Below are 15,329 nucleotides of genomic sequence, written 5' to 3' on the forward strand. Positions count from 1 at the left end.
GCATACATGCCCACATCTTAATGCTAGAAAGTGGAACATTTTGAAAAAAAATTTCTGGGGAAACATAATTTCCCCATTGATTTATATTGAGACACAGGCAATTTTGGACAGGAGACAGCTAAAACTAAGACATTTTCAGGTTGATGAAATCAAGAATCTCCCGCCTGATACAGGTCAATTGGCATGAATGCAAAAGGCTTTACTTTAGTATCCTGGCTAAAATCCTCTGCGTCAGTGTAAGTCGATGAAGAACATAAATTCCCCTCTTTTTCAAAATCTCTCATTTCATTCACACATTGTTAGCATGTTTGTTCACCACACAAGCCAAAAAGTAATATCATTTAGAGTCATTCTAAAGTCATCCGATGACTTCAGCTGAGTCATTCCAGTAATTATCTTAGGAAATCATCCCAAGCCATCCTAAAGTATATGTATAGGAGGAAACATTCAAATGAGATGACTCTAGAGTCAGCACACAAACTACTCCAGGATTGCTTCAGTATACAACATGTGATGATCTTTTTCTTCTACAGGATGATCCCTCCAAGATGTGTTCCTGATTACTTCAATGGAAGACTTGTGAGGATCATTTCCTATTGCAGGATGACACCATGGTGACTTTAGGATTAGGTTAATATTACTCCAGGATGATCTTATGGGTATTTCAGGGTTCAGCTGTATTATTACAGAATTATTTTGTGATTAATTCTGAATGAGGCTGTATTACTCAAGGATGATCCCAAAATATCTTTTGAATGGAACTATACTAGTAAATGATAACTTCACAACGTACATGCATTACCCTAGAGTGAGTTCTGACTGTGTTACTGCATGCCAATTACAATTTGCAGATGTATTATTCTCGGATGATCTCAAGACGTATGTGTAAACTTTGTTTGAAATACACAGGAAGTGAAGAAATCCACAGTTGTATTAGGTCGTTGGCAGAGCAGATCAATGCTACAAAAACACTAATAATTGTTTCAGGGGTGGCCTACAAAAAAGAGGGGTTCCACACAAGAAAATCTCTCACTATTTTGCATGTGCACAGAAAGCAGAAGATGAAACCGAAAAGGGTATACCTGGAGGGCTTGGAATATACTTTAGCTTACCATGGAAATATACCCAGTTCTACCTGTAAGGACTTCAGGTTATGTTCACGTTACTCCAAGACAATTCCACAATTACTTCTTTACAAGTTTTCTATGATTACCACTTTTACTATTGCAACTGATAACACTGGCGTGTTAAGCTATTGCATTAAGCAGGCACCCACTAATAATAATATTGCACTCTTTATAATTTTGTCTCACCCTTGTTCCTTCATTTTGATCATTGTCATTGCAGTCAAGTCATTTTGTTGACAGCAGATTTAAAACAATGACTAAGTGTAGAGGTTAGTATCATCAGTGCAGGACTAGTCTTGAACGAGTCGTTGTACATTTAGAAGACTGCACAAGAAGTATGTGGTGGTTGAGTGTCTGTAAGTGAGCCTCTAAGTGGTCTTGTGAGTGGTGAAGTAAGTGTTGCAGTTCAGTGGTGAATGAGGGTTTCTATGACAGGCTAGGGAGAATGCAGTGATGGGTGATAGGTCTTGTGGTTGTGAGCTGTACAAGCAGCTGAGGGAGCGAAGTTTAATCAAATGATGTGGGTGGCCATGAATCTTGTGAGTGGAGAAATACGTGTTTTGTGTGGCTCCGAGACAATTTGAGTGGCTTCACTTAGTATGTGGTGTCAGGGAGGTCGAATACATGAAGATGTGCATGAATGATAGCCATAGCCTCAATACGGTGAAGGCAAGCATTTTTTGGTGGTCAGTTATGCTCTGAGTGAGTGACTAGGGCGTTAGGAATGTGAATGTGTAATGGGTCTGGGTGCAGTGTGAGTGTGCTGTGAATGATTGCAAGAATGTTTCAAGAACTATTGCAAGTAACTGTGAACTTTATTGTTGGTGGGGGTGTGAATGGAAATTTGGAGGGCCAGTGTTGCTGAATGATTGTGGGTTAGTGCATAAATTGCTGGGGATGAGTATTGAGTTGTGTTGTGGAGGACTTTTATAAATAATAAGTGGCATAGACTGGAATTCATTTGAAGCAGTAAATGAGTGTGGCAAGTGGCTGAGCTCTGAGTGAGGGCAGGTTGGGATCTTAGATGTGAAAGAAAAGCTGAGCGATTGGGTCACACTGTGAGGCAAATAATCAGAGTAATAAAAGACAGTGGCAGGTTGCAAATGAATGAATACAATATTGTTTAAAGTCCTATTTAGTATCACGTGTGGGTCTTTTTAGACTCTTAAAAGAACAACAAAGAGCTATTATTTTACTCTTGGTCTTTGAAAGGTGGCAACCCTAGCATTGTCCCAAATAAACCCCCACATTCATACAATCTAACTCACAGGTTGTTTTTTCCACCTCTCTATGAAGAAAGACACATTTTTAAAAGATCACAGAGGAGAGGCAGAGTCCTCTATCCACCTCTCCCACATTAAGTACTACATTTTAGCACTGCATATCGAAAAGTGGCGGGTGAGGAGGTGGCAAAAATCACATCGGACATACTGGGGGTCTCTTCCACCTGTATGGCCATCCACAAAAAACAGATGAAATGGAACAATGTTTATTTCTCTTCCTTTCTAGTAAGCTCAGCATGAATATACACAGAGTCCGATGCAGCAAAACTTCTCTTCTCCCCTTGGTTACACTGCAAGTTCAACTCAGCTTCTGCTTCTGATCCGATACGAGGACAATACTGTGTGATACAAGAAATGGAAAATGTACTGTAAAATGTACCGAGTGACATGGTGGCCATCAAGCACTGGCAATCACAATCAGTGTCTTGTTGCCTCATAGAATGTAGAGGAGAGTCAACCAACAAATTAACACAGAGAGCTGAGTTACGGGTTGGCTCAGGCTGTAAGAGCCCGTGCATGAGCCGAGTCTTGAATATTTGGCATGTTAGTATGCAACAAAGACCATGTTTGAATAAAATAAGGTGTCTTCAAAATGCAAGAAAATGTATTTCCTTAAAATGCTGAACCTTTTCACTTGAGTAAATCAGAATATTTACTATCTAATAAAAGTGAACATTACTAAGCATGAACTGGGAAACCTTCCTGCTCCCACTTTGATGATATTGATTTTACTGAACTAAGAGGCAAGTCAAAGCTCATGCATACCCTTTTTGTGGCTGGATTCATATTATAGGTTGAATCATTACAGGCTTTTAAATGTAACACAAGAGATACATCACACATAATGAACTCAGCTATTGCAAGGTATGCAATAATGAACAAAAAGGAGGCCCTGAAAAATAAAGTATTTTCTTAGGCTCACACAATTTGAGCAAGAAGCGAAACTAGGACCCATCCTAGATTTTCAAGTTTCACACTTTGAAATTCAGGCACTAAATAGAGGTCTCTTTTTGATTTATTTATTTTTACTTTTTTAACAAATTAGTACCATAAACGCAAAATGGCAATACAAAAAAAGAATGACAAACTCCCTAAAAAAGGCAGGTGAACTTAAGCACAATCATTTACTCTTTTCAAATGCAAAAGACCTCTAGGCCTATGTCATTATTAAAGTACTTCATCCAGGCTCAGCCAACATAGGTAGTCAGATTGACCTTGTCTCTTTCTTATTGACATAAGGGGCCCCAGAAAGGTCCTTCCCACATTGCAGGTTCTGTTTGAGGTTCTGTTGCCCCAATATTTGTCCTTATCAATTCCGTTTCAATTCTAATAAATGCCCTCTTATTGGTGCACAAATATTTCTGGTTCGGGAAGTACAAGACAAAACAAAGGAACAGACCTCAACGGAGTCATCACAATATAAATAACCGAGATTCCCAGGGATGTGCGTGATATGTTGCTTCAATCCAAATTTTTTCTTTGAATTCTGGGAGTTGTAGAAGGCTGCCAAAATAAAGTTATTTTTTGCTGAAAAAATCATGAGTCTTCTGTCTTAATTGGGTCTGTTGGCATGCATGTTGTAGTCATGTTTACTCCATTAGGAAGCTGGACTACATGTCACAGAATTTAAAGAAAAGAAAACCTTGTCTCGAGTACCACATGGCGCATTGACCTGGGAAACTTGCAGTTATGTACATTAGATCCACATCCTGTACCTACATGGCAGATACAGGACTCCTGTCCCATCAAATGGCTACCCTCCTTTTAGCCTGATGCAAGTTATAGCCACAAACCTGTGAATGCTTTTAGGGATACTATTCACATTACCCAACAGTGGCACCAGTGGTGAAGGGTTCATCTGGCAAGCTACCATCCTAGATCGTATCTTGAACACCTGCCCCAAAACTCCTATATCTGCTGACAGGACCACAACAAATGGAAATAATCCACCACGGAATGTTGACATCGGGCATGAGTGGCCATAGCCATCCCACAGGGCTACAAGATCTCCCGCAGAGACCGCACCAACAGAGTGGGAGGAGGAATCGCCATCATCCACAAAGACTCCATCAAAATCTCAACGAACACCGATGACACCCTCACCACCGCCGAGCACATGCACTTCCAGATTCACACCGACCCCAACACCACCCTCAGAGGAACTCTCATCTACAGACCTCCCAGACCCCGCCCACAGTTCAGTGACACCATCGCCGACCTCATCAGCACCCACGCCCTCGCTTCCACGGACTACATCCTCCTCGGGGACCTGAACTTCCACTTCGAGAACAACAACGACGCCAACTCCACCGCCCTGATCGCCAACCTCGCCAACCTCGGACTCAAACATTTCGTAACGACACCCACTCACGCCGCTGGACACATGCTCGACCCCATCTTCTCCGCAAGCCCCCACGTCTCCTTCAACCACACTACCGAACCACACTGGACCGACCACAGATGCGTCCACTTCACCTTCAGAAAACCCACCACACACCACCGCACCCAACAGCTACCACGCCGCTTCTGGGGCAAGGTCACCAAGGACCAACTGACTAACGCCCTCATCCTGAGACCACCCACCGACCCCACCGACCCAGACACTGCCGCGACCAACCTCACACAGTAGATCAACGACTGCGCCAACACCCTCGCCCCTCTCAAGACCTCTACAACCAACCACACCAACAAGAAAGCCGCCTGGTTCAACGAGGACCTCCGGATCTCCAAGCACACCTGTCGGAAGCTGGTGAAGAAATGGCTCCACGACTGAACACCAGACAACCACACAGCTCTCAAGAGCCCCACCCGCAGACATCCCCAACTCATCAGGACCGCCAAGAAGACCACCTTCAAGGACAGCCTAGACAACAACGCACACAACACCAAAGAGCTCTTCAGCATCGTGAAAGAACTCTCCAACCCCAGCTCCATCACCAACGACATCCCGCCATCTCAAGACCTGTGCGACTCCTTGGCCACCTTCTTCCACCGCAAGATCACCGACATCCACAACAGCTTCAACCCCGACCCCCCCGCACCCACCACCGAGTCCACCACCCCTGCGACTACCACTCGCACCACTCGCCTGACCGTCTGGTCCAGCGTCAGTGACGAAGACACCATCAAAACCATGAACTCCATCCACTCCGGATCCCCATCGGACCCCTGCGCTCACCACGTCTTCAACAAAGCCAGCGCAGCCATCGCACCCCATCTCCGGAAAACAATCAACTGTTCCTTCGAGACAGCAACCTTCCCAGAAAGCTGGAAGCACGCCGAGATCAACGCCCTTCTGAAGAAGCCCAAGGCGGACCCCAAGGACTTCAAGAACTTCCGGCCCATCTCCCTGCTCCCTTTCCCGGCAAAAGTGACCGAGAAGATTGTCAACAAACAGCTGACCAGCTACCTCGAAGTCAACAACATCCTGGACCCTTCCCAATCCGGTTTTCGCAGGAACCAAGGCACTGAGACCACCCTCATCGCCGCCACTGACGACATCCGGACCCTGATGGACAAAGGAGAAACAGCCGCCCTCATCCTCCTGGACCTATCAGCAGCCTTTGACATGGTCTGCCACCACACCCTATCAGCACGCCTCCATGACGCCGGTATCCAAGAGAAGGCCCTGGCCTGGACCACATCCTTCCTCTCCGGCAGAACCCAGAGCGTCCGCCTCCCAACCTTCCGGTCCAAAACCACCGAGATCATGTGCGGCGTCCCACAGGGATCCTCCCTCAGCCCAACACTGTTCAACATCTACATGGCCCCCCTCGCTCACGTCGCATGACAACACAACCTCAACATCATCTCCTACGCCAATGACACCCAGCTGATCATATCCCTCACCGAAGATCCCCAAACCGCCAAAGCTAACCTCCACAGAGGAATGAAGGCCGTAGCCGACTGGATGAAGGACAGCAAACTGAAGCTGAACTCAGACAAGATGGAGGTCCTCATTCTCAGACCCACCCCATCAGCCTGGGACGACTCTTGGTGGCCCACGTCACTAGGCACAGCCCCGGAACCCAAGGACCACGCACGCAACCTGGGGGTCATCCTCGACTCCACTCTCTCCATGACCAGGCAAGTCAACGTCGTCTCCGCGTCCTGCTTCACCATACTCCATATGCTCTGCAGGATCTTCAAATGGATCCCCCTCGACACAAGAAAAAACGTTACCCAGGCCCTCATCACCAACAGACTCGACTACGGGAACGCACTCTACTCAGGAACTACAAACAAGCTCCTGAGACGACTCCAACACATCCAGAACGCCTCAGCCCGACTCATCCTCGATGTCCCCCGCCGCAGCCACATCACACTCCACCTGAGAGGCCTGCACTGGCTCCCCGTCAACAAAAGGATCTCCTTCAAGCTCCTGATCCACGCACACAAAGCACTGCACAACACCGGACCCACCTACCTCAACAACCGACTCAGCTTCCACACCCCCACCCGAAGCCTCCGCTCAGCCAACCTCGCCCTCGCCACAGTCCCCCACATCTGAAAAACCACAGGCGGCAGATCCTTCTCCTACCTCGCCGCAAAGACCTGGAACACTCTCCCCACCATCCTACGACTGATCCAGGACCTGCTGGCCTTCAGAAGACTCCTCAAGACCTGGCTCTTCGACCAGTAGCACCCCCCCTCCCCAGCGCCATGAGACCCTCGCGGGTATGTAGCGCGCTTTACAAATGCAGTGATTGATTGATTGATTGATTGTGGCTCAGCAATTTCCACACCCAAGTCCCAATCCCAGCATTTCCGTACACCAATCTCCCCTGGTTTGCTCGATTTAGCAGCCATCATGTGGAGTTTAGGCATTAGGGTGAGAACGCATACCTTTGGCTTTGCCGTTATGTGTTTCAGGAATGAAACAAAAATGTTATCAACAGTATATATATTGTGTGTCTTAATGTTACTAACGTAAAAGTAGAGCATCTAAACATATTATTGAAGGTACATTCACAGTAAAAGATTATTAATTCATATATGATTGTTTTTTGCATAACATGGTGGATTGTAACATGTGCACATGTATATTCATGTACTTTTAATATGGTATTATGGTGAACTTACATATTATTATGTTTATTCATAATTTGTTGAAATAATAATTAAAGATGCACATATAATCATGTGTTACAAATCTCCATTGAAGTATCATATTAAGTTAGCTTAACTAAGGGCCTGAAATGTTCATTTGTATGTCTAACCTTCAATGCTGAATTTTGCTCGTGTTGCAATATTCTTTATTTGCAGGTGCACCCATCCGAGTCTATTTTTAATGAAACGCATATTGTGTATTTGAGATAGTGAAGTATGGGAGGATATTTTGGCAAGGACAGTGGAGCGCTAATGAACTGAGAAGAGGAAGACTGTGCAAGGAAGGTGGAAAACTACTGGTGTGGATTTAATTGTTATTCACCTAGTTATAGGAGAGCAGATTCTCGTTAGCCTTTGATGAAATCAGCTCTCCTATGATCTTGGAGTGGTACAAATCTCTCTACTTTATTCTTGTGTGACTTTATACTAAGTATCACCTCTCTATCGGAACTTCTACTGAGGTTTCTGTTATGTTGACACTTTCCTATGATTTCCTATATTCCCTGAAACTTTACAAAGTTTTGGTTTAGCTTACTTTAGGGTATTTAGATTAACTTAGCTTTCCAGTGATTAAACCAGATGACTGCAATTTATACACTGACCATTAGATAAGTTCCTTATGTTTTGTATTGCATCAACAGAGATCCTTGTATGCCTTATTCTTGTTAGATTCAACTTTGTTGGAAGCTTTACTTCACATTTGGTAATTCTGTACTTATTTAGTATGTTTCTGAGATTCATCCACGTAAGCTTGGCTCTCAATTTGTAATAAACCATTCAAACTTTATTCTTGTCTCTTGGACTTAATGTGTGATTTTAACTCCTTTTTACCCCTCGAGACTCTGAAAAAGGTCTGGTAGAGAAGAGAAGCAAGAATATGGGACCGAGGATTATCAAGAGTTTACAAACAACTAAAGAACTGCATTACAACCAAAGTATAAAAAGAAGGGGCATGGACAGAAAATTAGCAACATATTCTCTCAATGTATGCTGCAGTCTGTAATATAGAAAGTGTCAGGTGGTGATGTTTCTCCCCTTGTGGCTTTCTAAGAAAACATATTCTCCTTCCTCAAATTGGTCTCCCGTAGTCCTTGGCAGTTAACATGCTGCTGAGCTCTTGGCTCAAATGTAGCTGGCATCAGAGGATTATTAATGAGAGGAAACATGGGTAAATACAGATTCTCCAATCCTGATAGTTTGACCTGTCTACACCAAGCAAAGACCATACACACCAGCGACCCAGACCACAACCATGGTTTCGGCACTCTTCAGGCTGCTATGATATCTAACTGGGCGTCCCTTTACATATCATGTGCAGTCCCGAGTGGGACCCTATACTAGGGTCGTAGCCAATGAAACAGATATTCAGCCTGTGCCACCTCAAAATTCCATATTGGGAACAGCCAGTCCCACCCCAAAAGGATGGGAACTTTAGAGCATCCCAGCACACCCTGCAGCACCCACCTGCCCACACAAAACTCAGCGCATCAAAAAAGTATTAGTATGGAGCAGCTGTATATTATTAAATAAGTATAGCAGGTAAGGCAGAAAAACATCTTAACAAGTGCTTGTGGACAGCCATTGACAGAGGAAGCTCTATCCACCTGCCTTTCGGTTTGTGAATTACCTGAATAACTTAGTCATAGTTTTCTTGCAGGACCACTTCCAGGCATCTGTATATTTTGATTCTTACCAGATGATTGCACCATTACTCCAGGAAGTCCATATTCAGCTTGTATGTGTTCAGAGTAATAGGTATCACCTGGGATTTATTACAACCCCAAAAAACAACCAAACCTTATACATTTCCTATCTAGGACAGATTAATTGATGAGTACTTTACAGACAGCAGCACATAGTTCTCATAGAGGGGCACTAGATAGAGGGGCACTAGATAACTTCTTCTAGCTATCCACAGCTCTCCATAAGAATATTTCTCCTTGAGGTACTGGTTAGTGTTTCTGTGGCAAGCACAAACAATAGAGGCAAGAGAGTACAGCTCTTTCGAGTGCCTCTCTCTATCAGAGAGGTTCGTGGGCGGGAAATACAACCATTATTCTGTAATTGGGCACTCAGATCCTAATATAGGAGTTCAATCTATCCATCCAGGCCCTTGCCCAAACCCATATGCCTTAGAACAACAAACAGGTATTTGCTTGACTGGCAATCAAAGGGCTTATTGGCATCCAATAAAATCACTACTATGAATATGTATAAGTCAAACAGATGGGTAAGCAAAAAATAATGTGCAACTTATTCCTGGTGAGCCTCCCAGGAACAAAGCCTGATTGTTCAGAAGGCACCACCCCACTCACATAGACTGCAGTCTAGTTATGGTAATTTTTGCCAGTACTCAGTGACAGTATTTATTAAAGATAGTGGGGGGTATGACAAACAGTACTACGCTGATTTGCCCAGCTTCAGTAAGATTGCAATAATGGCTGTCTTAGTGTGAGGGATAATGATCCCTTCTCTCTAGACTAGACTAACCATATACAGCTAATAAACAAAGGACCAACAGCTCTGCATAATATATATAGAATTTGACAGTGAGGAATCCAATACAGAGGCCACCCTCCCACCCAGCAAGCAAGCCACGCCATTCTAGCTGCAGATTGGTACTCCAAGTTTGATCTAGTGGACCCTCCTCCCCCGACTGGTACAGAACCATGTAGAAATCTGCAAAGGTATCCAAAATGAGAGGTGTAGTATTACACCTGTCCCAAACTTGATTTGTTATGTTCAGGATGTCTTGAGAAGCCCACCAGAGATTCAACAATCTCACCAGGCTACACCAAGGGTGTTCACCTTAACAATATTGTTTGGGGCTAGTATATTTCCCCACATACTGAATCTTCCTGTCAGCCTCTTCCCAAAATTGTAGTTATGCATTATGAATTGCCTTTAGTGTGTGGGGCTCTTGATTCTATTACAGAATGCTTGTCATTTCTTGCATTTACTATACAGCAGCGAAGAAAGAAAAAACTGCATTACCCAGAAACTTTGGGAAAAAAACTACCAACATTACATCATAAAGAAACAAACAATGGAACGTCGTACACCATAATAATTATCCTGACGGAAAGCAACAATTCTTCTTTCTTGCTGCTTGCAGTCAAGGTAAGTTCTCTGTATGTCATTATTATTAAGTTCATTATAAAAATATTGTTGTTATAGTTGGTTGTTATTTTATTATTTATTGTCGTAACATACAGCATTGTTGAGCGAGTGCTCGTTTCTGAATGGTTTTCCTCTCCTCTGCATGTTCCTTTTCATTTTACCTCAGCGTTGCAGGCCGCACTTCCTGCTCTTGCCCGCAGGGATTTCCCTTGCATTGTAGCCACATCTGAGCATGTTGCTCCACTCTCTGCAGTCTATTTGTGCCTGTGAGGTTTTCCACAACTTGCAGCCTGCCTCCTGACATGCCTCTACTTCCTGTCAGATCTCCCCCCTGAAGAGTCTTTCTCCTTTGGGTTTAGTTTAATCTTTCAGCTCCGTTTTCTTCTGTGTTAACCTTTTGTAGCCCCCCTTTTCAACAAGTTTTTCTATGTTTTCACTGGTTACAATGTCTGAGGATGATGAATCTCAGACTATGAATGGACATTTATAATACTTCATTAAAGATTTATTGCAACAGGCAGTTTCTGTCTCTATGATAGATGTTTCAATGACATTGGAGACTTCCTTTTCCTAAATGTTGCTTGGCCATCCTGCCGTTCTTTCTAAAAAAGGAAAGAAATGTGCGGCACCTCAGAGTGTGCTCTCTAAAATAGTTTCTAACAAAGCTGGTCTTCCCACCAGGAGGTTTCTTTTTTGGGGTTTCCCTCATCATTAATTTACAGGACACTGATAATAAAGATGATGACGATGTCTTGGAATATGATATGTCTAATTTTGATGTAATTTCTGACCTTTCTTCTAATGGGCCTCTGAGAAAAGGCATAAAATGTCTACTTCTGATGGTGTTTCTCACCCAGTGTCTGATGATCTAGTAGATCATTCAGGTGAACCTATGTTTGCCTGAATTAATCACCCCTATTCCATGGAGTGGTCCCATCTGAACATGTTTCAGATTATGTTTTTTAAAATTTAAGACATGCCCTGGATACATCTAGAAATAAACTAAAATCTCAATGTCCTTGTTTGTCCCTTCCCAATAAAGTGGCTTATACCCCTGTTATAGAACCTAATATCTTATTATTTTTCACCAAATTTGGCAAATATCCCAAAAAAGTGTTGCATTAATAGAGCCTGGTCAAATTGCCAAGACAGAGTTTTGTATCTAGTTGGTCTCTTGACCGGAATCCCAGATTTGGCCAAAGAGGCAAAAATGGAGGGTGAATATGCTGATCCTGACACCCAATCTAATTGGGCACAGCATGCAATATGTACGCTGGGTAATACTAATGGTTGCATCTTTCAAGAAAGATTCAAGAGCCTTTTACTAAAGAAAAACCCTAAACTGAGTAGCCTTCCAACTAAAGTAGAGGGTCAACAAGCCAATGGCTTTCTATTTGGGCACTCCAAAATCAAGGAAATGAGCAAATATGTCCTTACCTTTGCATCTATAGACAAGGCCTATTTTTCTTTGGAAAATATATTTTCTTTTCAGGGTTTTGGCAGGGCCTGCAAAGGAAGGAGACGCTTTGCAAGCCGTTACCCCTCAAGGGGTCTATCCCTTCAAAGAGGCTCCTACATTCAAGGCTCCCAGCTAGAATATTATCAAGACTACAAACCCAATTTCAACCCCCACCTTTCCCGAGGTTTCTGGAACAGGGTATACAGAGCCAAATGTGATCAGTACCCGGGTAAGAGCAGTAGGAGGCAGATTGGCTTTTTGTATAAATGCATCGCTGTGTCCCATGTCAGATCCTTGGGTGATTTAGACCAATCAGGGTATTGCACAGATCTATACCAGATTTTGGGTTGCGTCATCTGCCTGACCCTCTTAATTTTTCACAGGAACAGTTTTTTCTAGTTCAAGAATAAGTGAAGTTGCTTCTTTCAAAGCAAGCTATTGAACAAACTATGTTCATTCCTACAGGTTTCCTCCGCACCAGCTTCAGTTTCAATTCCTTTTCCGTTTCAAAACACTCCCTTTCAGCTTCTATTCAGCTCCTTGGTGTTTTACCAAGCTTCTCAAATCAGTGGTAACTTCCCTCAGAGTGCAAGGAGTAGACCCATAATTTACCTTGACGATTTCTTGACCATGGATCAAGACAAAACCTGTCTCCTTTCTCATTTGCATCTGTGTCAAGACCTTCTGTCAAGACTAGGTTTCCTCATCAGTTTTCAAAAATCTTCCCTTATTCATTCAAAATGTATGTCATTTGTGGGTTTCATGATAGATACCTATCTATCAGTTCTCCAACTCCCACAACAAAAGGTTGATTCAATCAAGAGAGAGATACAGCACACCCTGTCTCTATCCCGCTGTTCCCTCAGATCTCTAGCTCAGTTGGTGGGTCTGCTAGCTTCCTCTATTCAGGCTATCTTTACCAGTCCTCTCCATCACCAGGCTTACACATTTTGTCTTAGAATCAGATGCAAGTCAGAGAGGATAGGGTGCAAGATATGATCAACTCTCGACTGGAGGTACTTGGTCTATTTAGGAATCATCATTGCACTTCAACAGTTTAGAGATGCTTGCAGGTTCCTTTGCCATCCAGACCTTTGTAAAAGATAGAGCAAAAAGCACAGTCCTCTTACGGATGGACAACCTGTCGACGGTCAGGTATATAAACCATCTTGGAAGCAGAAGGTACAAGCTGCAAACCTCTGGCAGTTCTTACCAAGAGTCTTTGGGAATTCTGTCTCCAAAAGAATGTTGCATTTGATGGCCGACTGGTTTTCCAGACAACTTCACGATTCAAGCAACTGGAGGCTTCATCCTTCAGTATTCAATTGTCTTCACTATGCCAGTAGACCTTTTTGCCTCCCGTCTCAAATCCCAACTGCCTTCTTTCTTCAGTTGTAGACCAGATCCCTTAGCTCTTGTTACAGATGCGTTTCTCCAGTCCCTCTCAATGCCTTCACCCCCTTCCTTTTCATCACCCAAGTCCTCGCACAGCTGCACAGAAAAAAATCATCTCTAGTTCTGATTACCCCCATTGGCAGGCTCAAGCTTGGTATCCAACACTGTTGGAGCTAACTTCAGATTTTTTTTAGCTTGGATTCCTCCCTTTATAGATTTGCCTCTTAACCCTCAGGGTCTTCATCACAACCTCATTCTAGAGGGTTCCCTTCTCCTCATTGCATGGAGGATTTCAGGGCTTCCTTGAGAAGCCCAGGAGTTTCAGAGGGTGCTATCCAGCTCATTCAACAATCCTGGTCCCCTGGCAGAGCAAAAGTCTACAAGTCAGCCTGGTTGGTCGGTTGTAGCTGGTGTTTGACACGGATTCATATCCCCTTTAAGCAAATGTTAGTTTGCTGGTTAATTTCCTAGCTTCATTGGCTTAACAAGGAAAAGCCTAACTTACCATTAAAACCTACGGATCAGAGTGGATAGAAGCCCTAGCAGAGAACATTCTCTGGCCTGTAGACATTTAAAGGAAGTATGTTTTGTTAAACCTTCTGTTCCCAAGTATAATACCATGTAGGATGTTAATTTGGTTGTACATTTGTTTATTTTCTGGCTAAACAATGCTGATCTCTCGCTCAACCATTTATCTGCAAAGTTAATTATGCTTTTGTGTTTGGTTTCGTTCAAATGAGTTTCTGATGTTAAAGCATTAGATGTATCTTCTTTTCATTACTTTTCACTAGGTGTTTATTCTCAAGTTACTAGACACACTGAAACTAACTTAATGTCAGTACATTATCCGTTTTTCCCTTCTCAACATAAGTAATGTTTTGGTAATTGTTTAAATAACGTTTCATGAACTGCAGATCTCAGAACTCCCTCCATGCCCCAACATCTCATTTCCTTTCAAAAACCCACATGCCTGTTTCTGCTCCCACTTTGGTCTAATGTGTTAGATGAATCGTGTCCTTGGTTGGCAATAAAACCCATTCCTTTGGCGCCCATTCAGCCATAGGGGCAAGGGCCTTTAGGGCTTTCTGGGAAGGTGTGGATTTACATGACATTCACAGATCTGCTGATTGGTCAAATGTTAGCACCTTTTACTGTAAACTAATTTCTCATCCGCCTGAATCTGTTATACCATTACTTTGAACAAGCATAATAAGAGCCTCCGGCTTGTAATAAAAATTACATTTAGCCTTGGTGTCACAAAGGCTAGATTTTATTAAAGACACAGAGACAAGTATTATCCCACTACAGCTTCATTAACCCTCCTTGGTTCTATTTTTCTGGAGTCCCAATGCCTTTAACCAGTACTACTAAATCAACTTAGCTCACCCAGAGCTTCTCCTCCTCTCTATTCCTCCTTGAGGATTTCCTTCCCCATTCCAGGATTTCAGAACATGCTTCCTCTTCTCCTCATGGATATCTACAAGGATATGGTGACTGTTATACTAACTTTGGGTTCTTGTCTAATTTTGCTCTCTGAATCTCATCTTGATGACTCTTGCAAGAAAAGAGGAGTTGTTGCTGTCAGCCAGGATAATTATTATGGTGTACTCTGTCCTATTGGTTATTCCATTATGATGTAATGTTGGTAGTTCTTTTTCCAGGGTTTCTAGGTAATGTAGTTTTTGTCTTTCTAGGCTGCTGTGTAATAAGTACAAGAAAAGAAGAGCATAATACTTGCCTCCGTGTCTTTAATAAAATCTACCCTTTCTGATGCCAAGGCTAGAAAAATCTCAATTCTTTGAATAGTCCTCCACCAGTCTTTGTAACTCTACATTC

This window comes from Pleurodeles waltl, chromosome 7 (genome assembly GCF_031143425.1).
Source record: "Pleurodeles waltl isolate 20211129_DDA chromosome 7, aPleWal1.hap1.20221129, whole genome shotgun sequence".
Taxonomy (NCBI): domain Eukaryota; kingdom Metazoa; phylum Chordata; class Amphibia; order Caudata; family Salamandridae; genus Pleurodeles; species Pleurodeles waltl.